The sequence below is a fragment of the Onychostoma macrolepis genome, chromosome 01 (genome assembly GCF_012432095.1).
Source record: "Onychostoma macrolepis isolate SWU-2019 chromosome 01, ASM1243209v1, whole genome shotgun sequence".
NCBI classification, from domain to species: Eukaryota; Metazoa; Chordata; class Actinopteri; order Cypriniformes; family Cyprinidae; genus Onychostoma; species Onychostoma macrolepis.
The window spans coordinates 34,983,848-35,001,120 of record NC_081155.1 but is presented as its reverse complement, the minus strand read 5'-3'; the positions used below and the strand labels follow the sequence as shown (position 1 = coordinate 35,001,120).

The 17,273-nt window shown below is 36.4% G+C and overlaps 1 protein-coding gene across 3 annotated transcripts in view; it reads left to right on the top strand.

The window, feature by feature from the left end:
* The first annotated feature begins 2,381 nt into the window (after positions 1–2,381).
* The window catches only part of mtus1b (microtubule associated tumor suppressor 1b), a 52,223-nt gene continuing 37,331 nt past the window's right edge, over positions 2,382–17,273 (top strand). Inside the window, exon 1 of one of the 3 annotated variants that reach the window (XM_058773791.1) lies at positions 2,382–2,469. The gene's annotated coding sequence lies outside the window, so the exon portion shown is untranslated. Of the gene's footprint in view, positions 2,470–10,098; positions 10,254–10,786; positions 10,807–17,273 lie in introns of those variants that run through there. The other 2 variants (XM_058773785.1, XM_058773799.1) reach the window with 2 other exon arrangements.

Sequence of the window (17,273 nt, the reverse complement as noted above, 5' to 3'; positions counted from 1 at the left end):
ATGGGACAGAAACTCGTAATAAAACAGCTTCGCTCAACACTGGAAAACTGGGACATCATATAGGTTTATGTAACTGACCTCCAATCTGGTATGTCCTTCTTTGTTACATTTGTCGATTATGATTGATTGTTTTAAATGTTTACTTTTGTGTACTTTGTTGAGGTTTTTTTTGTATTTTTTGAGTTTCAAGATTGTTTTGAACGTCTGGTAAATAGGAGACATAAACGAAAAGACAGAAATTAATAAAAGAATATAACAACATACATTTACATACATAACACTTTGATCTTTTTCTTCATTCATGTCTACTATTAATATATCAACGTGTCATTTTATGTATGTTTATTGTTTTCAAGAATGTTCTACTTTAGGATTAACTTCATAAAGAATTTCAAAGTAAATTTCTTTGACATATACAATAAAGGCATACTTATAATAGTAGAGTTTTACAGTATTGTTCACATTTACGGAAGACCAAGCATAAGGCAAATAGCTTAATGTGTTAGGGTCACCCAAACATGTATGTATGTATGTACAGTCATGGCCAAAAATATCGGCACCCTTGGTAAATATGATCAAAGAAGGCTGTGAAAATGTATCTGCAATGTTAATCCTTTTGATCTTTTATTTTTTTTTAAATCACAAAAATCTAACCTTTTATCGGATAATAAGAATTTAAAATGGGGGCAAATATCGTTATGAAATAAATGTTTTTCTCTAATACACATTGGCCACAATTAACGGCACCCTTTTATTCAATACTTTTTGAAACCTCCATTTGCCAGTTTAACAGCTCTAATTTTCTCCTATAATGCCTGATGAGGTTAGAGAACATCTGACAAGAGATCAGAGACCATTCCTTCATCCAGAATCACTCCAGACCCGTCAGATTCCCAGCTCCATGTTTTTGCTTCTTCTCTTCAGTTCACTCATTTTCTATAGGGTTCAGGTCAGAGGACTGGAATGGCCAGCAGCAGCTTGGTTTTGTGCTCAGTGACCCATTTTTGTGTTGTTTTTGAGGTTTGTGTTTGGATTATTGTACGGTTGGATCCAAACATGGCCCATTATAAGATTTCTAACAGAGTCAGTCACGTATTGATTTTTTTATCTGTTGGTATTTGATAGAATCCATGATGCCATGTGTCTAAACAAGATGGCCAGGACCTCCAGCAGAAATATAGGCCCACAACATCAAAAATACAGCATTTCATTGTACACACGGGGTACTTTTTACCCATCTTGAGTGTTTGCTGCTAAAAAGCTCATTTTTTTGTTTCATCTGACCATAGAAGCCAGTCCCATTTGAAGTTCCAGTCGTGTCTGATAACTGAATATGCTGGAGTTTGTTTTTGGATGAGCTAGGAGGAATTTTTCTTGAAACCCTCCCAAACAACGTGGTGATAGGTAATGTTTGACAATTTCTTTTTAAGGTTTTCTGACCCCGAGACTCAACTATTTTCTGCAATTCTCCAGCTGTGGTCCTTGGAGAGCCGTTAAACTCTCCTTCTCACCGTGCATTAGGACGATATAGACACACGTCCTCTTCCAGGCAGTTTCGGAACATTTTATGTTGATTGGAAATTCTTAATTATTGCCCTGATGGTGGAAATGGGAATTTTCACTGCTCTAGCTCTTTTCTTAAAGCCACTCCACTAATTTGTGAAGCTCAATTATCTATTGCTGCACATCAAAAATATATTATTTGGTTTTTCTCATTGTGATGGATGATTAAGAGAATTTGGGCTTTGTTTTCCCTCCTATTTATATTCCTGTGAAACAGGAAGCCATGGCTGGATAATATCATGTTCATAATCACCCTGGAGTGCTCAAAATTGTGAATATGAATGGGAATATACTTCAGAGATATTTTACTCATAAGAATTTCTAGGGGTGCCAATAATTGTGTCCAATGTGTATTAGAGAAAAACATTTATTTCATAATGATATTTCCCCCATTTTAAATTTTTATTATCCAATAAAAGGTTAGATTTTTGTAATAATAATAATAATTAAAAAAAAGATCAAAAGGATTAACAATGCAGATTAATTTTCACAGCCTTCTTTGAACATATTTACCAAGGGTACCATGTATGTATGTATGCAAATAAATAAATACAAATTTAAGAGGTTTGTTTTAAATTGCATACTGCATCGAAATAATTTTAGCCATTCGTGTAAAACAAAGACTTAAAGCCCAAGCAGATGCCTCTGCAAGTTGATTACCATAGACATAATGATTTATTACGTCTATGCTGTCTACTACAGCAGTAGGCAGGACTAACATGCAAGCGACAATGCGATTGGCTAGTGCTCACCTGTCAACGGTTTGATTTCAGCAAATCGCAATGCCGAGATCAACGCAATTTCATTAATATTCATGAGCCCAACAGTGAACGCGGCATTAACTCGGCAGACTGTGATATGATTAATATGAAATCTGATGTAAGCCTATGCGACGATAGTGAGAAGGTAAGACAAGGGCAAAAACAGAGTTAAGAATAAAAAAAGTTGTAAGTTAATGTTGTTAAATAGATTACTTGTATAGTGTTCTTAATCTCTGAACTAAGCAATTCTCTAAATTTTGTTTAATTTGAAAAATATATATTTCAGACCTGCCTCAAACTCACGCTATTACTGAACGTTTCTGTGTCGAACTGGTCGATAAAGCCACAGTGTTTACACTTTTCAGTGTAATCATCCTACAGACGGTTTACTTAGTTGTCTCTGCAGATTAAGCCGAGAAAGTGCCTGCGGTCGCAGTTTTAAGAAAATACTCCAGCTGAGGCTCCAGTCAGAGCTGCCCGTAGGCCATGATGGACAGCTTGCTGTGGCAGTATCTTTTCTCTGTCACTCCGCTTTAACAAAAGCAGACAAGTAACAGAACATAGTTGCTTACACATGGTCTTCTTCTCTTGGTCCTCCTTTCTCAGTGATGTGGAAAGCTAAACGGTTTTGAAGAGTATTCATAAATGCATTTACATAATTTTTTTTCCCCCTTATGCTCACCATTTATTTGAGTAAAAATACAGTAAAACATCAAAATTGTGAAAAGAACTATTTTCTTTATTATTATGTTATAAAATGTAACTTATTCCTGTGATGGCAAAGCTGAATTTTCAGCAGCGTTTTATTTGATGTCATCATATTTATTAACAGAATCAGACTTATTGTACTTATTGACCTTAATCAGGAGATGCCATGATGAATTTAACACTGATGAAAACGAGGCTGTGAAGGATAGACTTGCAGTCTTTACTCAAGATGGAGTTGTGAAACTTATGTAATTCCTTCGCACTCTTGTGGAGTTTTTGTATGCTTTTTTTTCCAGAAAGATGTTTCAGCTGCACAATCGGTATGTTGTTAAACAACAATACATTCCATTGAACACACTGTACTTCTGTCCCTCACAGCCTCGTTTTCACTCCTGTCTAAAATTAAACATGGCACCATACTGACTAAGGTCTATTATATTGTATGCATGGTGAATTCATTTCAGTTGGACCAGATAATGTTGGAGTGTCATTTTTCTATTTCTATATTTGACATGTGGAACCTGATTTTACTGGTCTGAGTTTGCTCAAGTTGAGGTGTCCTGTCCATCTTGACATTCTAATTTTTAATTATAAAGTTAATATATTTGTAATAAACTCATTAATCTTTAAAAATATCATGAATGTTGTATTGATGGCCTCTTTATTAAAATATGCCGACATCTGCAAATGATTTTATTAAGAAAAGGGCATCATTGTGCTCTAGATGATTTGTCATAAATCTACCTGCATTCACTCTCTTTGCAAGTGAACAGGCCCTAACAAACATTTTATTAATGGCTTGTTTTTGGTTGAGTAAATATTATTAGTAACTCTATCCGCTGAAGTCTGCGGTGAGGTTGAATGCCTATGTTTACGGGCCCCTGAGAGTGCTGATGTTTCTGTATAGGTTCTTAGTCTAATAGAGGGAGCCTGGGAAACATATGACCTGCAGACTGCTGGAACATGTGCATGGCTGGTCAGGATTGTGTCGGAGTTTCCATTCTATGTTTAAGTGAAGATGGATGCTGCTATTTATTTCCTGAATTGAAAAATTGAGATTGGACCTAAAGGACTAATTGTTCATGAATCTAGGTATCAAGTTATTTATATCTCTTCAAAACAGAATAGCTATTGGATGTGTGTGAGTGTGTTGGGTGAGAGTGTTAAAATCCTTTGGACAGATAAAGAGTGAAATTAAAGCCCTGCTATCTACAATGTTGGCTCAGTGTACCACACACACACATTACACATCACAAGTGTGTCCAGGCTTGAAGTGCTGTCCTGACTGTGAAAACAGATTCTCAGACATAGTTGCACAAAACCACTTAAATATGAATCTCTGTTTGTTTTGATCTCTTCTGACATTTTAAATATTATGAATCTGTACTTCTGATAAATAAAAAATGAATCAACACAACACATTTACAGTCCAGCGGCACTTTTTGTGCTTCTGTTTCAGTTGTAAATTTTACTAACAGTTTTTTTTTAATAGTGAATTTTGAGTAAATATTTGCATTTAAACGTTATTTTAATTTCAGCAACTTTATGTACTAACATTTTCTATCATTGAGTTATTGTGCTATATTGTAAATATATTGGCATATATACTGCCACCCTGCATTCATATACAGTACTAAACATTTGAAGTGGATCAAAACCTTTCATCAAAGTTGCCCTAAAACCTAAAACCAAAATGCGTTCTTGTCTTAGGACAACTTTGATGAACTTTTTGATCCACTTCAAAGACTACTGTATATGTGTATATATAGTTAAAGGTGGGGTAAGTGATTTCTGGTAGCCAATGTTGACATTTGAAAGCACCAAAATGAACACGCCCCTACCTCAAAAGGGTCTCGCCCCTATTTTGATAGCTCCGCCTCACAAATACGTACAGCAACGATTAGTTCTGTGAAACAAAAACCAGTGTTACTCACCTATCGAGAAGAAACAAAGCAGCCTCGGCATCTGATCGCAGGCCTTCTCGCTCCTTGAGTTCTCTCCAGCGCTGGAAAGCTGATCCGATATTTACACGGGTCCTACTTCTTACCTTATCGTAACGCCGTGTCTACACCGGACGTGAGCAACAAAATACTATAGAACTCATTATAATCAGTGATGCTGTCTACACTGGATGCCGCGCTGCGACACGACAAATCCCTGACAGTAAACAACTGTCATGTCCGGTGTAGACATGGTGTAAGCCTTTTTTTGTTTTGCAGGCATTTTCCTCTTTTGTTTTTTATCCGCCATCTCTATCTTTCTGTCGTCGCTCGACTCGGCTAATGTCCGTCATGTGCACTGATGAGCGCTCTCTCCTCTGCATCATGAGTAGACACGCCCCTTACTGCTGATTGGCTACACGTTTGTCTTGGTACTGGGCCTGACTCATTTTTCTAAAACGTTTTTGAAAATATACATACCCCACCTTTAATAGTAGTGTTTGATAAGCCAAAGTTCACATGCATTGAGGTAAAGCATTTTTGTAGGTCCAAGTGAAACCTTTGTCTTCAGCTGCTTGAGTATTTGCCCACTTCTGTATTGTCCACTTGAATAAGAGTGCTGATTTGTTTTCCCAAGCGATCCTGATGTTGGTTCACTGGAACACTGCAAATATCAAATTTATCTTTAACCTGATAACATGACCAGATCAACCATGACTCCTGTGTCTGAGCTTGTGTAATAATATATGCAAATGTGGTGTTGTTTGTGTGGCCTAAGCTTAAAAAAGACCCAGAGGCAAACGAACTGTTCTAAACAGAATTCTTTGAGACAATATGGTCCTTAGTCTCCATACAAGTGGTCTGCTTGTCATCTCTCAAAACGGTGCTGGAGACATTGAAGGCAAACAGAAATATGGACTTCATTCTAACTGTCTATTTAAGGGCAGTTAAACACAGTTACACAGCTCTGATATCATGTACCTCAATGTCAGTGGTTACAGCTGTGGTTATGGTTGCTGGCTGGGGTTTATGTGTGTCATTGAAGTTATGTGTTTTTCTACGCAATGTGTTATGCATTATTATTTTTTTCCATGCTGAATGACGTTGGGAGCAAGATTGTACGTTCACAAGTTAATAACTAGTTGACTGTGATATGAAGTGGACAGGACAATATCTTTCCACAACTTAATTCTTCACTGATGCGCTTGACACTGTTTTTGGTTTGTTTGTGTTCATGTTTTGTCTCAGTGCTTGTCAGCAGTGTTTTCCTGGCGTCTAATATGAGTTTATTTGGAAAAACAGCTGTGAGACTGAAGATACCATAGTCTATTATTGACCACTTGACCACAGTTCAGTGATAAGTCAGCTGACAAAACCACTATTTAGTTGATAGCGAGCCAGAATATCATACTTGTTGTTGTGCTATTTTGACTCGCGCCAGCAAGCAATCACCCAGAACACCCCAGCAACCGTATACAGTGGGGCAAAAAAGTATTTAGTCAGCCACCAATTGTGCAAGTTCTCCCACTTAAAAAGATGAGAGAGGCCTGTAATTTTCATCATAGGTATACCTCAACTATGAGAGACAAAATTAGAAAAAAAAATCCAGAAAATCACATTGTAGGATTTTTAAATAATTTATTTGCAAATTATGGTGGAAAATAAGTATTTGGTCAATAACAAAATTTCATCTCAATACTTTGTTATATACCCTTTGTTGGCAATGACAGAGGTCAAACGTTTTCTGTAAGTCTTCACAAGGTTTTCACACACTGTTGCTGTTATTTTGGCCCATTCCTCCATGCAGATCTCCTCTAGAGCAGTAATGTTTTGGGGTTGTCGCTGGGCAACACAGACTTTCAACTCCCTCCAAAGATTTTCGATGGGGTTGAGATCTGGAGACTGGCTAGGCCACTCCAGGACCTTGAAATGCTTCTTACGAAGCCACTTCTTCGTTGCCCGGGCGGTGTGTTTGGGATCATTGTCATGCTGAAAGACCCAGCCACGTTTCATCTTCAATGCCCTTGCTGATGGAAGGAGGTTTTCACTCAAAATCTCACGATACATGGCCCCATTCATTCTTTCGTTTACACGGATCAGTCGTCCTGGTCCCTTTGCAGAAAAACAGCCCCAAAGCATGATGTTTCCACCCCCATGCTTCACAGTAGGTATGGTGTTCTTTGGATGCAACTCAGCATTCTTTCTCCTCCAAACACGACAAGTTGAGTTTTTACCAAAAAGTTCTATTTTGGTTTCATCTGACCATAAGACATTCTCCCAATCCTCTTCTGGATCATCCAAATGCTCTCTAGCAAACTTCAGACGGGCCGGACATGTACTGGCTTAAGCAGGGGGACACATCTGGCACTGCAGGATTTGAGTCCCTGGCGGCGCAGTGTGTTACTGATGGTAGCCTTTGTTACTTTGGTCCCAGCTCTCTGCAGGTCATTCACTAGGTCCCCCCCGTGTGGTTCTGGGATTTTTGCTCACAGTTCTTGTGATCATTTTGACCCCACGGGGTGAGATCTTGCGTGGAGCCCCAGATCGTGGGAGATTATCAGTGGTTTTGTATGTCTTCCATTTTCTAATAATTGCTCCCACAGTTGATTTCTTCACACCAAGCTGCTTACCTATTGCAGATTCAGTCTTCCCAGCCTGGTGCAGGTCTACAATTTTGTTTCTGGTGTCCTTTGACAGCTCTTTGGTCTTGGCCATGGTGGAGTTTGGAGTTGGACTGTTTGAGGTTGTGGACAGGTGTCTTTTATACTGATAACGAGTTCAAACAGATGCCATTAATACAGGTAACGAGTGGAGGACAGAGGAGCCTCTTAAAGAAGAAGTTACAGGTCTGTGAGAGCCAGAAATCTTGCTTGTTTGTAGGTGACCAAATACTTATTTTACAGAGGAATTTACCAATTAATTCTTTAAAAATCCTACAATGTGATTTTCTGGATTTTTTTTTCTCATTTTGTCTCTCATAGTTGAGGTATACCTATGATGAAAATTACAGGCCTCTCTCATCTTTTTAAGTGGGAGAACTTGCACAATTGGTGGCTGACTAAATACTTTTTTGCCTCACTGTAGCTCAAGCTGTGATGCTCCTTCTGGCCAGTTTTCTGTTATCATACAGAGGTGCAGTACTGGTCAAAAGTTTGGACACATTACTATTTTTAATGTTTTTAAACATTGCATATCTTTTGCTCATCAAGTCTTAATTTATTTGATCAAAAAAAAAAAAAAAACAGTGATATTGTGCAGTATTGCCGGTATTACCATTTAAAATAATGGTTTTCTGTTGTAATATACTTTAAAATATAATGTATTTCTGTGATGCAAAGCTACAGTCTTCAGTGCCACATGATTCTTCAGACATCATTCTAATATGCTTATTTATTATCAATTTTGGAAACAGTTGTGCTGCTTAATATATGTATTATTATTATTATTATTATTATTATTACCTGTGATTCTTTTTTCAGGATTCTTTGATGAATAAAGAGTTAAAAAAACAAACAAACACACATTTATTTAAAACAGAAATCCTTTTTTAACAATACACTACTATTCAAAAGTTTGGGGTCAGTATCTTTTCTCTTTTTTTGAAATAAATTAATACTTTTATTCAACAAGGATGTGTTAAATTAATTTTAAAAAAGTAGTAGCAAAGACTTATATTGTTAGAAAATATTTCTGTTTTGAATAAACTGTTCATAAGTTTTTATTCATCAATAAATCCTGAAAAAAGCATCACAGATTCCCCCCTAAAAATTGTTAAATTTGTATTAGTTTGCATGCAAGTGAGTCTATGATCAAAAAAATATATATTTATGTTTTTATATGATACAGTTTTATACATTTCCAATTAATTCCCATAAATTCCCAAAAATTCCCGTAAATTCCCATAAATTAATGGTAAGTTTCAAATTTGGAATATTTCCAAAGTTCCCCAGACGAAGTTCCCATGGAAAGTTTCCGGAAAACTTCCGGAAATTTACCGGAAATCTTCCGCCCCTTTGCAACCCTAGTTCTCACCAAGGCTGCCTTTAACAGTAATATTATTAAATATTAATTATCTTTTTTTTTCTATTCTAATATATTTAATATAATTTATTCATGTTTATGGTAAAGCTGGATTTTCAGCAGTCATTAATCCAGTCTTTAGTGTCACATGATCCTTTGGAAAGGATCATTTCTTATTATTATCAATGAAAACAGCTGTGCTGCCGAATAATTTTTTTTTTTTTTCTGGAAATCATGATACATTTCCAGGATTCTTTGATGAATACAAAGTTCAAAAGAACAGCATGAAATAGAAATCTTTTGTAACATTATAAATGTTTTTACTGTCAAAATTGTATCAAGTTATTGGAATAAAATTATTTATTTAATTTAAAATTAAAATGGTAGTGTACCAATAAAATAAAATGAATAAGATGATGACTTGTTTTAGTTCATAAAGTGTATCACACACTCTCCAGAAGAACTGTGAACTCAACGAACATGCATTTGGCTGGATTATCACTGTTAATCTGAACAGATTTGTGTGGGCTTTTAATCTCCCATTTTAAGTTAAGACTTTAGTAAAACTGGGCCATTTTACATTGTCTTTTGTTTGTCATATCACTATCTCTCTCTCTCATCAAGCAGGTTTAAAACTGAGCAGACAGACTCCTCCATTTCTTTAAACGAGAGTTTTGGCTGCTTAGCAACCATGCATTCTGATACTCACAGGAGGGCCCCTTATTTCTACAGAAGTTGTAGCCAAGAGGAGGTAATCTGCCCACCCATACATACACAAACACACACATACACAGACATTCTTAGTCAGCAGTGAACTTTGAGCTCTCTGACTCATTATTTGACGTGAAAACCCCAGCAGCCTTTAACAGTGTTTAATAGAGATCTTTTTTGGGGTGCTCCTGTGTGTGTCGCAGAGCAGGGAGGATTGTCCCTGCTATTGCCTAGGCTGGCACAGAGGGTTCTGGGTAAGGGGAGGAAAATGCATTCCAGGGCTACCTCGGAAAAGTCACTCGCTCCCTGATACACACACACACACAATTCTGGTTGGTTACTGCGGCACAGTTTGGCTGCAGCTGAAGACAGAGGGGAGGGGTCTCTCTCTGAGTCTCTGCTCTGACTGAAACTGCTCTCTTGCAGTGCTTTTGCTGGCAGGATCGAATGAAACAGGACATTCTGTCCGGGACAGGTTTACCTGTGGAAAATGTGTGTTTTGATAAAATGAAATACACTCTAGGATTGATTCAAAACACTTGAAAAGCAGGTACGTCTTTGGTGTCATATTTAAGTCATGTACTGCGTAGTTGCATGAGACAGCCTCTAACTTTTCTTCAGCTGTGTGTATGCAAGGGATGTTTTTATGTTTTTCAAGTCAGCTGGGGCTTTTTCAATAACAATCCCAGTCTAATAACTTATATTAGGATTAGAATGTACGTTCTTGGAGCTTTGAGTTTGTTTATATTGCGATTTGTTATACCTTGCATCCCCCGATCTATGTATTTGTATGCACAATAATTACATGTACTGTTATATAATGTAATGTTGATTTGCTTGCGTATGTGATGCTGGTATTGATAAGTGTGTTCTTGGAACCCGAATCACTGCTGCGTATATTAATGATGAAGTTATTAGAGCACATCCTCTTTTTGGATGCTTTCCAGCGCTCTTTGACATAACCAGGGTGATCTATCGATCTGTTTACACATGTTACCTTGCACCAGTGTTACATGTACCAGCGCCAAAGTCGAAATGCGCCAGACACCATCACTGCTTTAGAGGGACGTGACTCTTTGTGTGTTGTAAGATTATTTGCTCTAGTGAGTATACCTGCCTGTATATACCTTACCTTACCTAGCCTTGCACTTAATTGACCCAAAAATGTTGGCAACTCTTTTACTGGAGTACTATAAAAATAATGTTTGGAGTCAGTAAGAATAGGAGTTATCTGTAGAGGCTTGTGGGTATTTTGGTATCGCAGACACTGCGAATGACAAAGTAGACTGCTCATCTCTATGGCAACTGTTTGGTTCTGACAGAAGTGTTTGGGAACCGAGAGAAATCCAGAGAACTTGATGGTGGCTGTACCCGAGTGAAACGGATCTACAGTATATCACTGTGTTAATACAGATGGCTTCAAATAGTGTTTTTCTGTGAAATTGTCTTAATATTACGATTAAAGTCATAATGAGACTCAAAATGTTATCAGAAGCAATAACGGCAGATGAGCACAATCAAACTTGCTCTCAGTACATGTCAATTAAATTGTAAGTATGCATTTTGATTCTGTTACCACATTTTGATTTTGCATGTTATTTCTCATTTCCCATTTATTTTCTGTGCTATATTGAATGTATTGAATGTGATAAAAATCTGATTGTCTCAAAAATCCAATTAGATTGAGTCAAAAAGGTTCATTTGTAGACTCAGATTAAATGATAAAAATAATTAGGTAAGGTTAGAATGACTAATTTCATTAACTGTGTGTGTGTAATAACATATCAGAATCAATTTTGTGCAACCACATAGATTAAAATGCTTTTTTCATCGCTGTTCTCATGTATTGAAAGTGGTTCATCTTCTTTATTAAGATGTCATCATCATAACCATGAGCATTATAAGCAGTTGTATGTTTTTTTAAAGCAGCATAATTCTAAGCACTCTGCATATCTGATCATTTGTACGCAAATAAACAAGTACATTCCTGTTTCAGAGAATGCATGGTATTGCATCAGTTACAGTATTTTATTTTGTGCTGGTATAAACCAACATATATAGAGATTCAATGTAAAAATGTACAAATAATTAAATGATTAATATTTTGAAAACAAATAAGATCTGTATTAGGGATAACATTATTACACTTGCTAGAAAACTAGCTTTGACTTTTGGTTCAGTAATGATTGCCTAAGAATTAAAGCACCAGTCGATCTGTAGCTCTTTCTCAATGTGTTTAACGTTTCTTCTAGTCAATTTAAGGCCTATGTAGAGTTGTGCAAATCTGGACTTGACGCTCAGGCATTAGTATAAGCTTATGAGATCAGTTTTGGCACCAAGTGCTACTATGGGGAATAAACACCTTTTCAACCGCTGCACCAGCCAAGCAAACAGCCTGCTAATGCTCAGCTATGCAGTATAATTACACAGTATGGAGAGAGATAGAGAGACACAAAGAGAAGTCACAAAAGAGTATTTTACGGAGAGAGTATTTTTATTCCATAATTCACAGAGGAATTTTAATTTTCACTGTTCAAAATCACTCCTTGTTCAAAAATCTTTATTAGTATTGGTCTGCTTGTGCAATGCAACCAGACTGTTGTCAGAATGCATACACCAAGTTATCACATATGTGCAAAGTCCTTGTACTCTTGAGTTTGTGTTGTTTGGAACAGTTTTTAATGGAACAGCTTTAGTCCACAGGCTACGTCTACATTTACCTGACCAGGGCGCTTAGACAGGTGTCTGCACTATGATAGAGAGAGAGAGAGACCTCGCTTCCGTCTTCTGGGCCTGAGTCTATTTTTAGCTCTTAAATGGGAGGCGGGAAGAGGAATAAAATGTTAAAGAATTGCCAAGTTTCTGAATTAACATGTGCATTTCTGAATGAAATATTTGATTTTGTTTGGGTTTTGTTTTATGCAAGAGTGATTGTTAATATAGGAAGTAGAGGACCAGCATGAAAACTGAGACACTGTTGCATAATCGCTCCCAGCGTCTCGGAAAGAATGACATTTATATGGAGGTGTAACTGCCCACCTTAATAATTTATGTTATTTATTCAAGTCGTCATCTAGCTGTGGACGTTCTGCTCAGCCTTTAAGTCATATAAAGACAATAGTGGTTGCAAACATAAGGAAATGCATTTGTCTAATTTTTAAGCAGCCTGAATTTTAACAATGCAAAAAGTGGCCAAAAATAATTTCAATGCTAAGAGCTTTGTCAATTCATGTGTAGGTGGTTTAAGAGGACATAGCAGCCTTTTGTCATCACATACTGAAATATTTTTGTTCTAGGTCATCAGCATAATTCTTCGTTAATGGAAATACTCACCTAATTACAAAAAACCGTGTTACAGAAAGGCTGCGGTTCCCAAATTATGCGTATTAACCTAGGGAATTATGCAGGTGCTAAATGTGAAATGATGCTAAAGATGCTGCGCAGAAATTTGATCAGATGTTCTGTAAGGTTATAGAGGTGTTGTCATTTTAGTTCTGGGAAGAGCAAATGTATTGTGTATCACACTGACAAAGAAACACTGACTCTTTGGAAGGTCATACTGAAACTTAAGTCCACGGTTTTCTGATACAGCTCAGTAATATTGATTATATAAGTTCATGGGACATCTTCTGTTGTTGCTGGGGCCCTATAGGCACTGAGGAGTGTTCAGTCCTAGAACATCACATTCATTCTCTGGATCATTTTGTCAGTGAAAGAAGCATTAGCCACCCTTCGCTTCACCCAGAGGGCCAGTGGGCAGACTAGTGAAAGAAAACTGGGTTGATGTCAGTCATTCACTGGTGTGACGATGCCATAAAACACCATTCTGATTTAAATGCATGTGCCACTGCAGATTTTTGAGGCAGGTGGATTTTGAATATGTTTGATTATTAAGTGTAAGCACAGTTATTGTAGGGAGAAAGGGTGTTTTTCTTTAACACTGTGGGAAAAATCACTTGTTTAATGTTGAATATTTAAATATGAAATTAAATGTAATCTTCCACAGATCATTTGTTTTAAACTGAAATTTTAAATTGACCTCTTCTCCATACATTCAAGGCGCCTGTTGTTGATCTCATTATATTTATTAGGGGTGCTCCGATCAGGATTTTTGAGGCCGCTCGCCGATCACAGAAAGCAGTATCTGTCGATACAATCACCAATACTGATCTTTTTAAAGCCTTCTTTTTATCATGTAGAATTATTTATAGTGATGATCCAATCAAGATTTTTAGACATTCATTCAGGGCCTGAATTTCATTTTTGAAAATGGGGGAATTCTCCTCTCAGGTGACTCTTGTGAGAGGGGATTTTTTAATTTGAGTGGTGGAGGGGGGCATTTTTTAGACATTTTTCAAAAATATATATTTATCTCACCTAAATGTTTGATCATGCACTGCATTTTTGTTTTGACATTCGTGCCATTGTGGCACAATAGCTTACACACAGCACAAGCCTGATTTTGTGAGCTGTATGTGAGGTGGACTTTTATACCTGGTTCACACATATTCCGTTTGCAGTCCATGTGTGGTACGTAAGCGGTGCAGAAGCAGCACGGACTCTCATATCCATTATTTTGATTTCAAATCCAAACATTGTGACTGAAAATGCTTTTTCAGCATTGTGATTCTTTTTTAACACAGTACAGTACAATCTTTCATGGATGTGTTTAAATGCAATAAATATAAGAAACACATGATTAAATGCTTTTTACTTTTGCATTTACTTCTAGATTGACATATTAAGTTGCTCAAGCAAGTGGCAAAACATTTAGGCTAAACTACATTTCTTACATTATCACAAACATTCTAAATTAAAACTTACCATTGACAGAAACAGTCAGCTCTACTGCCTTTTCGTTTGCATTTAAATCTTTATTACAAACAAACCTGTGGTTCGTAAAAAACATTGTTTTACTACCTCCACGAGTGCCATCTATTATTGCCTTGTTTATCAAAAAGTGCTCTTTTCCTTTAAACCTAGCCAAAAAGCCATAGCCTGTGTGTTGACTGTGAAACACAGTAGACTTTAATTATATGCGTTTATGGTGTAATTACTACATTTTCAATCCATGTTCATATTTACCGCAAACAATGCGCTGTTACTTTAATTCAGCACATGCAACGGAAACGATCTCTGCACTGCTCCTGGAACGCAGTGCCGGACCGCAACCGTGTGCAGCGTGAACGCTTTATTCCATTAATATGAGTGCGGAAAAAATACGTACCGCATACGCACTGCAAACGGAGTAATGTGAACCTGGCATTATGTGTGTGCGCTGCGAGTGTGCATGAGCACACGGTCTCCAGGAGAGTGCGCGAACGCTAAATGGTTTCTCTTTACATTTATTTGTGGGTCATAATCTGTTAATTTGGAATAATGGAACAAAAATAACCCCATACTTTTACTCTATTTTTTAACAAACAGAACATAGTATTACTTTTTGCATATTTTAAGTTTGTTAATTTAGTTAGAAGAGATTTTTTTTTTTTTTTCATTTCTAGTAATAAAAGTCAGTTCTTTAAGATTTTTACCTGTGTATCTCTAGGCTTGAGATTTGTGAACTCTGTCCCAGGGTGATGCTCGCTCAGAGATATTTCAGTTGACAGGCGTGCAGTGCAGCACAACAGGGCTCGCTTTTCTCATCATCAGTTGCGTTGTGTATAGCACTCGTAAATGTGTGGGGGACCCTGCGAATCTGCTGGGTTTATGGAGACCATGACAGTGAGTGTAGAGAAATGTGACATGTCTTGTAACCTCACATTTGTCCAGTTGATACCTCACTCTCATTCTCTTCACACCCCAGGGGTAAGTAGGACTGACCCTAACACAGCATGAAATCATTGCTGCAGTATGCCTCTCTCTCACTCTCTGTGTCTCATCTCTCTGATAATCTGGGTTGAAAGACCTTAAACCAAGTGTAATTATCAATCTCAGAAGATTATGGTGGCCTTGGACAACCCATGTTACACAGACCGAGAGAGCTATGCAGGCCAGGGTCATGCACTTCATGTTCAGTATCCCACTGCTATCTGAGCTGAGCACAGTGGGAAACAAGAAAGTGTTGCATAATATCGTGATCACTGAATGTACATCTATAAGCAGGGCTGTTGATTGTTACAAGTACAAGATTTAGTTTTTTTTTTTTTTCTAAGACATCATAGTTCAGTACTGAAGGGTTTAGTTAAAAATATGAAAGCAAAAATAATTAGTAGATTTTACAAAAAAGGAAAAATTGTGAATATTGAGAAATATTGAATATATTTAAAAATGTAGTTTATTTGTGTGATGGCAAATCACAGGAGCCGTTACTTCAGTTTTTACTGTCATAATCCTTGAGAAATCATTCTAATATGTTGATTTGGTGCTCAAGATTCATTTCATATTATCAGTGTTGAAAACAGTTTGTGCTGTGTATTTTTTTTTTAAATTTGATCAATAGAACACTCAAACGAATGGCAATTATTTGAAACAGAAAGTTTTTGTAAGATTATAAATGTCTTTACTGTAACTTTTAATCAATTTAATGTGTTCTAATTCTGAATAAATAATTCATTTCTTTAATAAAAATCAGTAACACTTTACAATAAGGTTCATTAGTTAAACATTAGTTAATGTATTAACTAACATGAACTAACCATGAGCAATACATTTGTTACTGTATTTACTAATCTTCGCTAACGTTAGTTAATAAAAATACAGATGTTCATGTTAGCTCACAGTGCATTACCTAATGTTAACAAGATTTTAATAATGTATTAGTAAATGTTGAAATTAACATTAACAAAGATTAATAAACGCTGTATAAGTGCAGTTTATTATTAGTTAATGTTAACTAATGTAGTTAACTAATGAACCTTATTGTAAAGTGTTACCTAAAAATCTTACTGATCCCAAACTTTTGAATGGTAGTGTATTCAACTTTTTGCCTAATAAAAGGGTTCCTTTAATCAGCATCTCTCTTACAATTAGGGCTGGGTGATATGAGCAAAAATTAATATCTCTGTATTTTTTGGCTGCTTTCCGGTATACGGTATATATCTCGGTATTTTGGATTTGGATTAAACAAATAAAGTGAACGTAAGCATGTAGGCATATATTATGTGCAAAAAAGGGTTAAAATCACATTACATTCTAACATTGTAACATTGCAATCTAAAAACAAAAATAATGCTTTTTAAAGCAGAAGTTAAATTTACTAAAAATTTAAATAATAAAAAAAAAATAGGCTAGGCTAATTGAGTAAAAAGACTATTTTGATTACCCCATTACAGTCACTTTACAGTTAGTGCTATCATACAAAAACACTTACTTGTAGGTTTAAAATTCTACATATGTCACATTTATTGTCCAACTACAAATATTTCAGCAAAATGTATATTTTAGTCAGAGTTATTGTGCTCCGTCTGATTGAATGAAGTTTAGCGGAGAATCGCAAAGCAAAAGCTCATGCACTTCTGATAGCAAAATGGAAATATTTCCATGGCTTTCTAGCATTTATAGATGGAGAATATACCTGTGAAATGTAAGTTATGCATTAAGGAAAACAGCACATCTCAAACACATTAAA